The sequence below is a fragment of the Alexandromys fortis genome, unplaced genomic scaffold (genome assembly GCF_014885135.2).
Source record: "Alexandromys fortis isolate MF-2015 unplaced genomic scaffold, M_Fortis_MF-2015_v1.1 scaffold_22, whole genome shotgun sequence".
NCBI classification, from domain to species: domain Eukaryota; kingdom Metazoa; phylum Chordata; class Mammalia; order Rodentia; family Cricetidae; genus Alexandromys; species Alexandromys fortis.
The window spans coordinates 8,015,907-8,029,265 of record NW_026067900.1 but is presented as its reverse complement, the minus strand read 5'-3'; the positions used below and the strand labels follow the sequence as shown (position 1 = coordinate 8,029,265).

Genomic DNA, 13,359 nt, shown 5'->3' with positions numbered 1-13,359 from the left:
CAACATTAGATCCCACCCCGTTGTACCCATAGTGGATGTTCCCTAAGCACTGGGAACAACATCAGCTCATAGCAGAGATTCAACACTTTTATATTTGAGTGTTCTTAGGAAAGGCGACTATCAAAAGGCAATATAATTCAGTTCAGGAAGCCTGATTGCCAACTGTTGCAAAGATCCTGTGAATGAGTGCTAAAAGCCTCCAGCCTGGAGCAGTTCAGAAGGTTGTCTTAGGTGGGATGCACTTTCCCATTCAAATATACTGCAACTGCAATTGGGGCCCCTCTGCACTAGCTCAGTTGGGTCTTATTCCTACGGTCTTCTTTACCACAGAGAGCTTTTCTTCCTCTGTGACTCTTTTCCGTGATGTAAAACACAGTCTACAGGTGCTCTCTCCTGCTGCCACTCACTCGTTCCAGCGGGGACTGCATTGCCCTCCCTCTGGCTCCTGGATGCTTCTCTGGGGCCTCAGGGGAAGAGCTAGGAGGGCAGCAGGGATGCCATTGCTCCCCAAGACCAGTCAAGACAGTATAACTCTACTTCTCTGTTCCCCGGGAGACTGGCTGCAATTGTTACATCTTTCTTTTTCTCATTCACTATATCATAAAAGAGTTACCTACTTGAATATAACGTCTATTCCCTAAGAGACAGACTGGAGATTCTTTCTATAGTACTTCAGCATCTCTTATATTCCCTTCAGGGTGCTGAGGCTGGGGTTCACATACACTGCTCTACAAACATTTCTCTGGCCTTGGGAGCCTCTGTTCTGACTGCCTTTATTCCTCTGTTGCTCTCCTTTCAGTGGCAGGTTAGGTAGTGTCGCACTAACTTGTGCTTGGCAACAGCAATGTCCTGACGCCTATGTTGTCTGGATAATAGAGGCCCTTTATTCCTGATCACCAAGACTGTGCTACCGAGGGTTTTTCTGGATCCTCTACTCTGTTGTCAACTCCTAGATTTCAAATCTACTTAGAGAGTTGTTTGAAAGGCTTGGTTTGATTTGTTTTCTCAACCAACCTGTCAGAAATGGAATAGTTCATCTAATTCAGGACATACTGATGCCATACTAGAACCACATTTTTTAAAAAGATTATTTCTAATTGTGTGTATGTGTATGCACATCATGTGAGAGTATGTGTACACTAGCAAGTGCAGGTTTCTGCAGAGCCCAGAAGAGGGTGTCACTAGGTCCCCTGGAGCTGGCGCTATAGGTCGCGGTGAACTGTTCAGCATGGATTCTGGAAACTTAACTTAGGTCATCTTGAAGAGAGCAGCCAGCACTCTTAGCCACTGAGCCATCTCTCCAGCCCCAAGGTTATTTTTAAAATTACTATAATTGAACGAATATGACAGGTCAGATGTTTTCAATACTTTCAATGCATAAAATAAATGCACGCTTAAAATATCATGAATTTAATGTGAAAAAGTTTGGTAAATGGAGTTCCTTTTTAAAAATTCAGCTGATTCCAAAGCCAGAGTTAAGGCATGTGTTCTCAACTGGTCTTCCACCGTACACCGTGCATCTGCTTGAACTCCTTGCTTAAAAGACAAAGCTGTTATCTTGCCATTCTATCATTTTACTACTGAGCTACACCTTGGTACTTTGTCCATAGCAGATACTTAAAAAGTGCGTGGTGAATAGTATCTTTTAATCTGATCTGAGAATGAAGGGTTCCTGATGTAACACTTCATGTGCTTGGTGACAACGGGTTAAACAGATCAATCTATCTATAGATAATTTTAATCCATAAGGTCAGGCGGCTCACTTCCCACTTCTCTCTGATCTAGAAACGGCATGGTAGGTTGTTTGCGGCAGCATTTGTCTTCTTTACCGTCTGTTGACCCTCATCTAAGCTTTCTGAATTCTCCTCTGTCACTTCCTTCCTCAGCTGGTCCTCCTGCACAGTCTCACCCAGGCCGACGCTGGAGGATCGTCCCGGGATGCAGAGGCGGCTGTTAGCATGCTGCCCAACACACACTCTAAGTCTGCAGGGAGAGAAACTGCAGGAAGTTATTTGTTCCTTTCAGTAGACAGGGTTAATTGGAGGCACCAAATAACCGACACACCCAAAGATTATTAAATCAAAGCCCTGACTCCTAATCTATACCATCACCACGATGAAAGCGAACCTCTCTCTTAAATAAGAACACAACTCCATTCTCAAGCTCTGTCTATCCAGTGTGAGCAGCAGGCACGGGGTGCTTTCTGGAGACATACTCAGTGCCAGGGAAAGAAAAGCGTGGGCGTTTTGTGCCCACGTGATTCCACGTATTCTCTTGGTAACTTTTAGATGTGTGTTGTGACGTCCCAGGATGTCTCGGCAGCCATGTTTGAGGTTGTTTGAAAGAAAACGTTCCCCAAAGAGAGTGGCACTGTTAGGAGGCGTGGCCTTATTGAAGGAAGCCTGTCCCCGTGGGGATGGACTTTGAGGTCTCTTTTGCTCAAGCTTCCCTCAGTGTGACTTTCAGTTGACTTCCTGCTGCCTTCTGGTCAAGAAGTAACACTCTCAGCTCCAGCACCACATCCGCCTGCATGCTGCCATGCTCCCCGCCATGATGATACTCTGAACTGTAGGCGAATCACCCCGAGTTGCCATGATCTCTTCATAGCAATAAAAAACCCTAATTAAGATAATGTTTAAAGATGAATCTTCATTAAAGATGAAATTGGGAATCCTTGAAACTTGGGATAACGGGCCAATTGGTAAAGCAACTGCCATACAAGCATGGGAACCTGGATTCGATCCTCAGTACCTTTGCAAAAAGCCAGACATGGGGCACACACTTATAATCCAATACAGACAAAATTCATGCAGGAGGATCTCTGAGGTTTGTGGGCTAGCCAGTGTAGTTGAATACATGAACTCGGGGGTTACTAACAGAACCAACCAGAGGAAAGGAAGTGAAGAAGGGGCTTGATATCAACCTCTTGCCTCCACACACACCCACTCACGTGGGCACCCAACACAAGCATATGTGAGAGTTAACACAAACCAAACACACACAAGCCTCAAATCTACAGCGTGAGAATGGCAGCACTAGGTACCGGCAATATTTCTTGCTTCTGTCATCATCTAAGAATGTATTCTTAGGAACCATTCGCCAAATAATGAGGAAGCAGGAGAAATCTGCAGCCTTGCAAAACCTGCCCCACAGTCAAGCAGACACAAACTAAGTAGAGCTCACCTTTGGGGCTTGCAGTTTGTACCCCTGAGGGTAGAACATGGTCAGTTGGCTTCAGAGCCGGCAGGTGAGTATGCTAGGAACTTGTCCTGCAGAGAAGGGTCACCACTGTGCTCTACAAGACTGTGGCATTTGATAGATGAAGTGACCCCAGGATCCTGTCTATGACTCTTCAGTTCCCACAGATGGAAGGTGTTGTACAAATGTCAGTTGTTGTTATACAGCTCTTGTAAAAAAAAATGTTCCCACTTATTGGTATGGATTCTCCATTGAGTAGTTCAGAGATGATAGCCCCTCCTGGTAATAGCAGTCAGAATAGCACAGTAAATGGCCCCCTTCTTTTCTATACTTTGCCCAATATTTTACTGTTGTTTTTTTCCCCCTTCCCTATAATCCAAGATAGCCCAGAACAGGAGAAGAAAATGTTTGCTTACAAGGCTTAAAAAGAGAAAGATACCGCAGCCCATTGTGATTGAGATAAACAGCAGGAAGGAATTTACATGAGTGTGCCAGAAAGAAGAAATCAGAATTTTCTTTTTTTTGTCTTTTTTTGTTTGTTTGTTTTGACACAGGGTTTCTCTGTAGCTTCAAAACTTGTCCTGAAACTAGCTCTTGTAGACCAGGCTGGCCTCAAACTCATAGAGACTCACCTGCCTCTGGCTCCCAAGTGCTGGGATTAAAGATGTCCATCACTACTGCCCGGCCAGAATTTTCTTTTCAATGTCTAGAATAGAATACATTTGTTTTGTGAATTTATTCTAACACACAGTGTGATGATGCAGCCATTGTATTTTGAGATGTGCACAGTGTGTTGGAAAGAAACTCAACAGACACAAAATTCTCAGTCTAATACAATCTTCTTTTAGGACAATTGTCTGGTTCCAGAATAATTCTCTTTAGTAACTTGTACCACCCACCTGAGTCCACTGGCTTCTTATATGTTCCTCAGAACTATGTAACAGAACACTAGAGAGATACCTATCATGTGACACTTGAGCCACTGAACTTCACAATCAGTGATGTTCACACCGTTGCTCACACAAGTAATGGTGCTTCTTTGAGAAGTGGGTGTCTGTCCTCTTCATCTTCTGGTTTGGCTACAACTTGAATTTGGTTGTAGTGTTAGGAAAATGTTGGGATAGAGAAATATGATTTTTCTTTTTTCTATAGAATTTGAAGGTCTCAAGTAGCCTATAGGTTTTTTTTCTCTTTTTACTCTTTACTCTTTGGGGGGCACCACCCAGCTCCCAAATAAATATATATGGAGACTTTATCATTGCTTATGAATGCCTATCCTTAGCTTGGCTTATTTCTTGCCAACTTTTCTTAACTTAAATGATTCTGTTTATCTTTTGCCTCTGGGCTTTTACCTTTCTGTTTCTGTATACCTTTCTTTACTTCTTACTCTGTGTCTTGCTGTGTAGCTGGGTGGCTGGCCCCTCAAGTCCTCCTCACCTTCTCCTTCTTTTCTCTTAGATCTCCTCCAAGACTTCTCCTATTTATTCTCTCTGCCTGCCAGCCCCACTTATCCTTTCTCCTGCCTTGCTATTCGCCATTCAGCTCTTTATTGGACCAATCAGATGTTTTAGACAGGCAAAATAACACAGCTTCATAAAGTTAAACAAAGGCAACATAAAAAGAATGCAATACATCTTTGCATCATTAAAACAAATATTCTACGGCATAAACAAATTTGACATATCTTTAACTAATATTCTACAACATAAGCCCAGCTGGCCTCAAGTTCTCTGTGTAGCAGAAAACCACCTAAACTCTTGACCCTCCTGTCTTCACTCCACAGGTGCCAGGATCACTAGCAGGTGCCACCCACACTACATCAGTGTATGTGGTGGTAAAGACTGAACCCAGGGCCTCGTGAGTGCCAGGCAACCATCCCACCAGCTGCTCTGCAGTACCTGCCCTGTTTGGATTTCTGAAGGGACAAAAGGAACACGAAATCCCTTTTGGATTCTTTGTCTAGACAGCACAGGAGTGGTTATGTGAATGCGTAAGGATGTGTGATCCAGCTCAGTGAGCTGCTGGAAATTCGCCTCTTTTCTCATCTCATTTGGGATTAAGTAAGACCAGGCAGATAGTTCAAAGGTACGTATCATGGTTTGGATGAGAACTGTCCTTCATTGGCTCTAGTATTTGAACACTTAGTGCCCAGTTGGAAAGTTCTAGGAAGTGGCACATAGCTGGAGGGAGTATGTCATTGAAAGTGGGACTTGAGAGTTTAAAGCCTCCTGCCACTGCTAGTTCACTTTATCTTTTTCAAGTTTGGGACTGGGGATGTGAGCTCTCAATTTCCTGCACTGACCGCCATGCCTGCTGCTTGCTGCTGTGCCATCCCACCGTGATAGGCTATTAAGGCTCCCTTGTATACATAGAGTATACTCTTGAACTAGGAGCCAGAATGAACCCTTGGCCCCTTTAGTTGCTTTTGACAGAATATTTTTACCCCAACAAAATGAAGAAACAAACAAACAAAAAACCCAAACAGGCACCTTATGCTCTTAAACATTCAGAGTGAATTGCGCTTCTGTTAGGCTCCATTCATATCAGTAGCTTCATACAAACTTGCTAAATGGCAGCCCCTATCGCTCTGTAAGTTGTCTTGTTTTCAGTAAAATCTACACAGTTAGATACCCAAGTTCTGGCATGCCAACATAACACAACCAAAAGAGTGGGAATTCTGACCCAGTTGAAGCTAGCATTTTACTATTTGGGGAAAAAAACCCTACAAATTATATTTATTTATAAAGAAAATTTATCTGACTTTTGGCATAGCCAAAATATGCACTGAGATTTTTTTCTCTCTCCTAACTTAAAAGCTTAAATCTAAGAACATTGCATTCTCAACTCTATTACAGATTCACAATCCATTACTTGAGTATAACAGGATCTATACAATTATGTCTATAACTTCTGTATCAAATTCTTACTGGGCCTTTATTCTAGAAGGAAATACAATCTCCACTAATTTATTATTAGAAGATGATAGGAAGTAAAGGGTACTTTATAGAGGGTTTCATAAGCCCTGCTAAAGAGGTGTAGAGTGCATCAGAGGAGTGGGATGCTAAATTTGTATCTCAGAGAATGAGTTTGGGTAGCAGCATTCAGGAAGAGATGACGGCAGAAGAACCATGATGAGGTTCCTATGCCAACGTAGACGTGCTGAGCTGAGGCAGTTGCCTTGGGGACACAGGGACCACATAGCTATGAACTACTTGGAGAATCTAATAGAAGATTATTACAGGGAGTTCATGTTGGAAGGGAGGGAACAAGAGAAAGATATTTTATAATAAAAAAGAGATCACTAGACGGGTGGTGGTTTCAAACGCCTTTAATCCCAGCACTCGGGAGGCAGAGGCAGGCGGATCTCTGGAAGTACGAGGCCAGCCTGGTCTACAAGAGCTAGTTCCGGGGCAGGCACCAAAGCTACAGAGAAACCTTGTCTCAAAACACTAAAGAGAGAGAGAGAGAGAGAGAGAGAGAGAGAGAGAGAGAGAGAGAGAGAGAGAGATCACTGTGAGGCTCTGGAGTTCAAGAGATGAGTGCAGAGTATTTGAAGCTGTGTCCTAGGGCTATGTGCTTTGATGGATCAGGCTATAAGGAGTGGAGGAAGGAAGAAATGTGGACAAAAGGGAAGAAAAATGTGGAAATTACTCTCTTGTTTTTCATGAAATCTATTTGTGAGAATTTTCTCCCTAAGGTTGGGGCTAAGCCATGTCTACCCTCCTTCTAAGGTCCCAATGACAAACCGAAGTTTGATTTTCCTGAAGTAAACCCAATGAATTTATCTGATGAGGAGAAATGGATGAAGGTTTGCTCATTAAAGTGTGGATAATCCCAAAGCAGCCACACTGTAAAGTCTGCACCCAGCATAGATAATGGCTTTTCCATAGTGGAGGCCCCTTTCTCCTGTCTTCCCCAGGGCAGAACTGGTTAGGAAGGGAAGCTAAATACTCAGATGAGGGTCCCACGACCTGCCTTGCCCTCCTTCTATGAGGGAACATCAACAGTAGACAAGACCTGCTATGATGATTCCTTATAAGCAGGTTCAGCTAAACTCAAGAAGGTAGCAACAGTTTAACTCAGAGACCGGGGAGATAGAAAAAAATTAGCTTTTTGTCGAAGCAAGGAAAGAGAGCATATAAGCTCAACGTGAGTGAAACTAAGCAAAACACATTACAAATGTGTGCCTGGAGATTTCTGTTGGGAGAATTTTACCTTTGACTTGTATTTTTCAACGAGGTGCCTTTCTGTCTCCCTAAGGTACATTTGACACTGTCTTAGAGGACATTTTTGATTGCTGTAACTAACATGGGGCTTCTGGCAGGAGAGGCCAGAGGTGCTGCTAATGTCCCTCAACATACAGGGGAACAATCACCTGACTGAAGATGTTAATGGAACCGAGGGTGAGAGATTCCTGCTTTGACAATCGAGCTGGCAATTTTGTTGAAAGAGCTGAAATCATCCTTAAATTGCTTTTCTCATCAAGAAACACCACAGAAGGACCTTGAAGTAATGTAGGGGAGGACCTTGGTATGCTGGCTGGGAAGTCCATTCCAGTTAGTTTTTCTCGCTCAAAAGGCCACTTATCTGGCCAACAGCCCTTATGCACACAGAGGCACATTGAGGACTTCAAGAACATGCCACACATTGACCCAGTGAACCCAATGTGGAGGATAGCCATGGGTGGAAAGACACGTTCAATACTACAGACAGATATAGATAGAAACTAGATAGAAACACAAAAGTCACAGGGAACAACTAAAGCTGGAGGCGTGGACACGACTATGAAACTCAGCTACTGCAATGTTACATACAAACGCAGAAATGTTGAACACTGTCAACTCAACACAATCTAGACTCACTTGGAAAAAGATTCTTAGTGAGTTCGTCTAGGTCAGGTTGGCCTATGGCTATGTCAGTGGGGATCCCATGTCACTCTGCAATGCAGAATCCCAACATTTTTTTAAAGTTAAAATGCTGTAAAGTGTGATTTAAAAAAAAAAGTCCACTTTTAGATGAACCTGTCTTCACTTTTAATGGTCTTTCAACCAAGTGCTGTCCTGTTTTGTTTTTACTTTTCTAAATAGAAGGAAAATACAGAATGGCTTGACCAATGAGAATTTAGCATTCTTTGCCTCTATTCTCTTTATGAAATTCCCTCATTCTGATCCTTAAAGTCCTTGGATATATTTATAAAACGCTGTCTGAAGTCTCCTTGTGCTTCTGCTAAGTTGCTTTTCTCAGGGAATATCACAATGAGGGGTTGGTATCTGGAGAAGGCATATCGTTTCAGTTGTTCATGCTTGTGTTTTTGTAACAGGATCGAGGCATCTGGAGCTATAATTCTGGGATGCTTCCTGCTATGGATATTTGATTCTACCCTTGCTCAGTGGGTGTTTGGGTCTCCATTTGTTGCTACCCCAATCTTACAGTTTATGGATCCACTGAATGAGGCATCCATCTGGGTTCTGGAGTTCAGATGTTGCTGACTGGCCTCAGATTGGTGCAATGAGGAGCTAAATGTCCTGGCTGGAACTCTGAGCTCAGACTCCAGAGAGACCAGAATCTGTGTAGTGGGAAGGACGAATGACAGGTGACCAGACAAGGGAAGGGGACTGGCTCTGGGGCCTCTTAAGTATGGTAATGTTTGGTAGTAGTAGTAATTGCTTTCTAAGTATTACTATATAGTCCCGAACTGGACCACACAAATGATTGCTTTTCATTTGCATAGTATTCTGTCACATAGCCCTGTGTGACCTAAAATGCAACAAGAAGCAATGTAAAATGGGAAGGGTTTCTTCTGGCATAGAGTCTGAGAGCAATCGGTTCACCCTGATGGTGAATGGACATAATCTGGAGAGAGGGTACCACAGATAGAGCAGGAAGCAGCTGGCCTTCATTGCATCTGCAGAAACTGGACAGGAAGTGGGGTTGGGCTATAAAGCCTCAAGGCTCATCCCCATGATGTACTTCCTCCAGCAAGGCTTCACTTCTTAGAGGTTTCACAACCTTCAAAAACAGCTCTCCTAGCTGAGGCCCAAGTGTTCAAACATGGGAACCTGTGGGAGACATATCACAGTCAAGCCACACCACCTGACAAAATACCTGACAAAAATTCATCACCAACTCCATCCGAAGACCTTTTGAAATCAGCGCAACTCCACAGGTAACCTACTACCTTCTTTATCCTACAGGCATCCTGCTTGGAGTTACCTACTTCTTGTTATAGTCTGAACTGGTTGCTTTCTAGGCTTGTTCACAGCAGTAGACATGAATAACAGCTTTGTCCTCTGTGGGATTTTCTTTTGTCCTAGGTTTCACTAATATTCTTTTCTGATTCTTGACTTTGTAGATGTCCTGTATCTTCCAATGCATGCTAATGGTTCATGGAAGAAGTAGATTAGCTAGGTATATATGTTCAGTATGGAAATGGTTTTTAGAGCTGGGTGTGGTAGTGTACTGTACACCTTTAATCTCGGCATTTGGGAGGCAGATGCAGGTGGAACTCTGTGAGCTCAAGGCCAGTCAGCTCTACATAGTGAGTTCTGTGACAGTCAGTGCCATATAGTGTGACCCTATCATAAAACAAGACAACACACACACACACACACACACACACACACACACACACACACACACAAGCATTTAAGTCAGGCCCCCCTCTTGCTTCTAGAACCCAGAACGGAAACTGGTAATTCTACCTCTGAGCTCCACACAGCCTATAAAGCTGGGAGTTCTGGTGCCATTTGATTCTCCGTGCTTCTAAGAGCAGCTCGTTGTCTCTGACAGTCTGAGTCTCACTAGACAATAGATTGATGTAGGCACTTTTCAGTAGTTTCATTGGGCATCATGATTTGGCATCAAGGTGACATTTGTTTTTGTTTTTTGTTGGAGTTGTCTTCACTTTTATTAACTTTCCTGTTTGCCCTCTTTATACCTCTTATTAGTATTAGCATTGGGGCTTTCTCAACAGAAATGTCTTTAACTGTTCATATTGCCTCTTTTGTTTTTTCACCTAAATAGAGGGGGGAAGAAGTCAATAGAAGAGGCCAAACTGTGATGAGACATCTCATCACTCTTTACTGAGGATCCCCAAGGACCAGCTTCCATCCCCAGGCTTGCTCTGCTGGTGTGTGATGGCTTTGAAGGACATCAGGATTCCATGTCTTGGGTTTTCAGTTGAGCTTCTCCGAGAAGTTCAGCTTAACAGGAAGCAATTCCTAAACACGCGCCTCTGTGGGAAGGCAGAACTCAGCATACCCTGTCACCGTGCTTTGGGTAGTATCTTTCAGGAGCTCTCTGGCTTTCTATGTTTTCAGTGCCTCTTTAGAGGTGTGTACATGCTTTATGTTGGTCTTCTATGACACTTGCAGGAAGCCACTCAAACATGCATGCTACCTTCAGGATGTTAGCATTGACAGGAGACAAGGACGAGAGGGAACATGCTTGCCTGCATAACCTTAGATGCAAGCGTTCCTGGAAGGTTATCTTTTATGATTCAGAACATGCTGTTTTATTTTTGTTCTTCACTATGCTGTGGAAATCATTGGCCTTTCAATCAGCTGTTGAAACTTGACCACACAACCCTTGATCTTTGATCCAGTTAACATCAAACTCTTTTTAGAAGACAGTTTTATAAAAATTACCTATGTACCTAATGTATGCCAAATCTTCCATCCAGTCTGAGGAATGAGCCTACTCAAGGACCAGAGTATCATTCTGGATGTCTACACTGATGATAATAACCAGGCATTTTTGGTATGCATACTGATTTATTATATTCATTAATAACAGTATTTGAAAATAGTGCTTAAAATTACAATTTTTACTCCACGTGTGCATATAAAGAGAATAAGGCTCAGGACAGTGTGTGAGACTATTTTCCTGATGTGGGATTTCCCTCTGTATGCTGTGAATATGATTGGTTAATACACGAACTACTTTGGTCCTATAGCAGAGCTATGGGTGAACAGAGCTAGGCAGGAAAAACTAAAAGGAATGCTGGGAGAAAGAAGGGCGGAGTCAGAGAGAAGCCATGTAGTCCCTGCCGGAAACAGATGCCAGAACTTTACTCAGAAGCCACAGCTATGTAACCATACACAGATTAATAGAAATAGGTTAAATTAATATGTAAGAGTTAGCCAATAAGAAGCTAGAGCTGATGGACCAAGCAGTGATTTAACTAAAACAGTTTCTGTATGATTATTTCAGGGCTAAGTGGCTGGGAAGCAACAAGCGGCCCCGTTCCCACATTTTCCTACTATGTTCTAGTAAGAGGATGAGTGGGAGGCTGACAATATGGCTCAGAGGCTAGACTACTTTCTGTACAAGCATGAAGACCTAAGATTGAACCCCCAACAACTCGTGTAAAGTTGTATGTAGTAGCACAAGGTTGTAACAGAAGTGCTTTCATGGACAATAAAAATGGAGACTCTTTGCACACTTGTGGGCCAGCTAGACTTCCACATGCAGTGGTGCACAACAAGAGGCCTTGCTTCAGTGGAAGACAGAAACCTCTGACATCATGTACTACAGCATGTGCATGCCATAGTCACATGCTTGCACACGCAGACACACACACACACACACACACACACACACACACTAAAGAGAGGACTGGAGAGATGTTCCCATTACCCATGTCAGCACTGCAGCTGTCAACCATCTGTAACTGTAGCTCCTGAGAATCCAGTTCCTCTTTTGGCCTCTGGGGACATTTGCATGTATACACACACACACACTCACACACATACGCACACACATTTTGAAAAAGCCTTTAAGAATCCTACTGCATGTACTGGCTTTGTGGGAGCCTAGCCTGTTTGGATGCTCACTTTACTAGACCTGGATGGAGTGGGGAGGACCTTGGACCGCCCACAGGGCAGGGAACCCTGACTGCTCTTTGGACTGGAGAGGGAGGGAGAGGGGAGTGGGGAGTGGGTAGTGGGGGGAGGGAGAGGGAAAAGGAGGCAGGGAGGAGGGGGGAATTTTTAATAAAAAAATTTAATAAAAAAAAGAAGAAAAGAAAAGCCAAGTAGCTTGGATGCTCAGCATTTACCCCACATTCGATGCCTGTTATAGTCATGCTATTTCTTAAAATATTTCTATTAAACTACATAGGTTGAAAGAAGAGATTAAGGATGTGAGGCAGCAATTCTCAATCTGTAGGTCAAGACTCCTTTGGGGGTCAAATGACCCATTCACAGGGGTCACATAAGACCTTTAGGGAAAAAAAAAACAGATATTTACATTCCAATTTATAACAGTAGTAAAGTTAGTTATAAAGTAACAATGAAAATAGTTTTATGGCTGAGATAACTACAATGTGGGAACTGTATAAAGGGTTGCAGAATCCGGGAGGATGAGAACCACTGAGTGAAGGAACAAGAGAAGGGAGTTTCAGCAAACTGAAAGAGTGGATGGGCAGCCTTCTTGCTTTCTTACCTTCCTTGCCTTGGGAGTCAGTTGCCATGTGTCACCTGCCCGGAAATGTGAGCATTTTCTTGATATTGTGACGTACTGAGTCTATGTAGCAAGAAGTTCTTAAGCTCCCAGCATGAAAGACTGTTTTCTCTAACATGGACGAGTTGCCGCGAATCACCTGGAATGGAAGAACAGCCTGCCTTTCACCAGTTTTCTAGCACAAGGGAAAGCAAGCTTACGGCATCGTGGTGTGCATACCAGTCTTAAATCTTTGTGGACGTTTGAATGAACAGCTTCCTCAGAGACTTGACCCACAACCACACCTTATCCTCGGCCGCATGGCTCCCGTGGGGTCTCTGGCCTCTCTTCCAGGAATCCTGGATTGGGTGTGAGCTTCATTTGATAATGAGTGTAGTCGCTTCTGTTTAGGGAGATCAGGAGAAACGAATTTGTCTCTCCACGTTTACTCAAGATCTTTGTTTTTGAGATGTTTACATAGACGGCCTTTCTCGGTTTCACCAGAGGCTTAGGTGGTCCGGCCCGAAAACAGTTCCCTTCCTTTCCCAGCAGAGAACGACTACAGCCAGGAGAAGCTAAGGAAATCAGACCCTGGAAAGAACGACACAGAAACAAATTCTACAGTCCGAACGGGAGCAGAAGAACATGACTTCAGTATTGAGGGAAGTGACAGATGTCCCTATGTGATGGGAACGGGTTTAAGCATAACCTTAAAATAGT

The 13,359-nt window shown here is 43.4% G+C and overlaps 1 long non-coding RNA gene across 1 annotated transcript; it reads right to left on the bottom strand.

Moving 5' to 3' along the window:
- Positions 1–1,508: 1,508 nt before the first annotated feature.
- On the bottom strand, positions 1,509–13,359 carry LOC126490735 (uncharacterized). The gene is made up of 5 exons (XR_007589237.1): positions 12,880–13,359; positions 12,643–12,799; positions 3,831–3,904; positions 3,184–3,406; positions 1,509–1,983 (listed from the first exon to the last, which is right to left on the bottom strand). It is a non-coding gene; the product is annotated as an uncharacterized lncRNA (long non-coding RNA).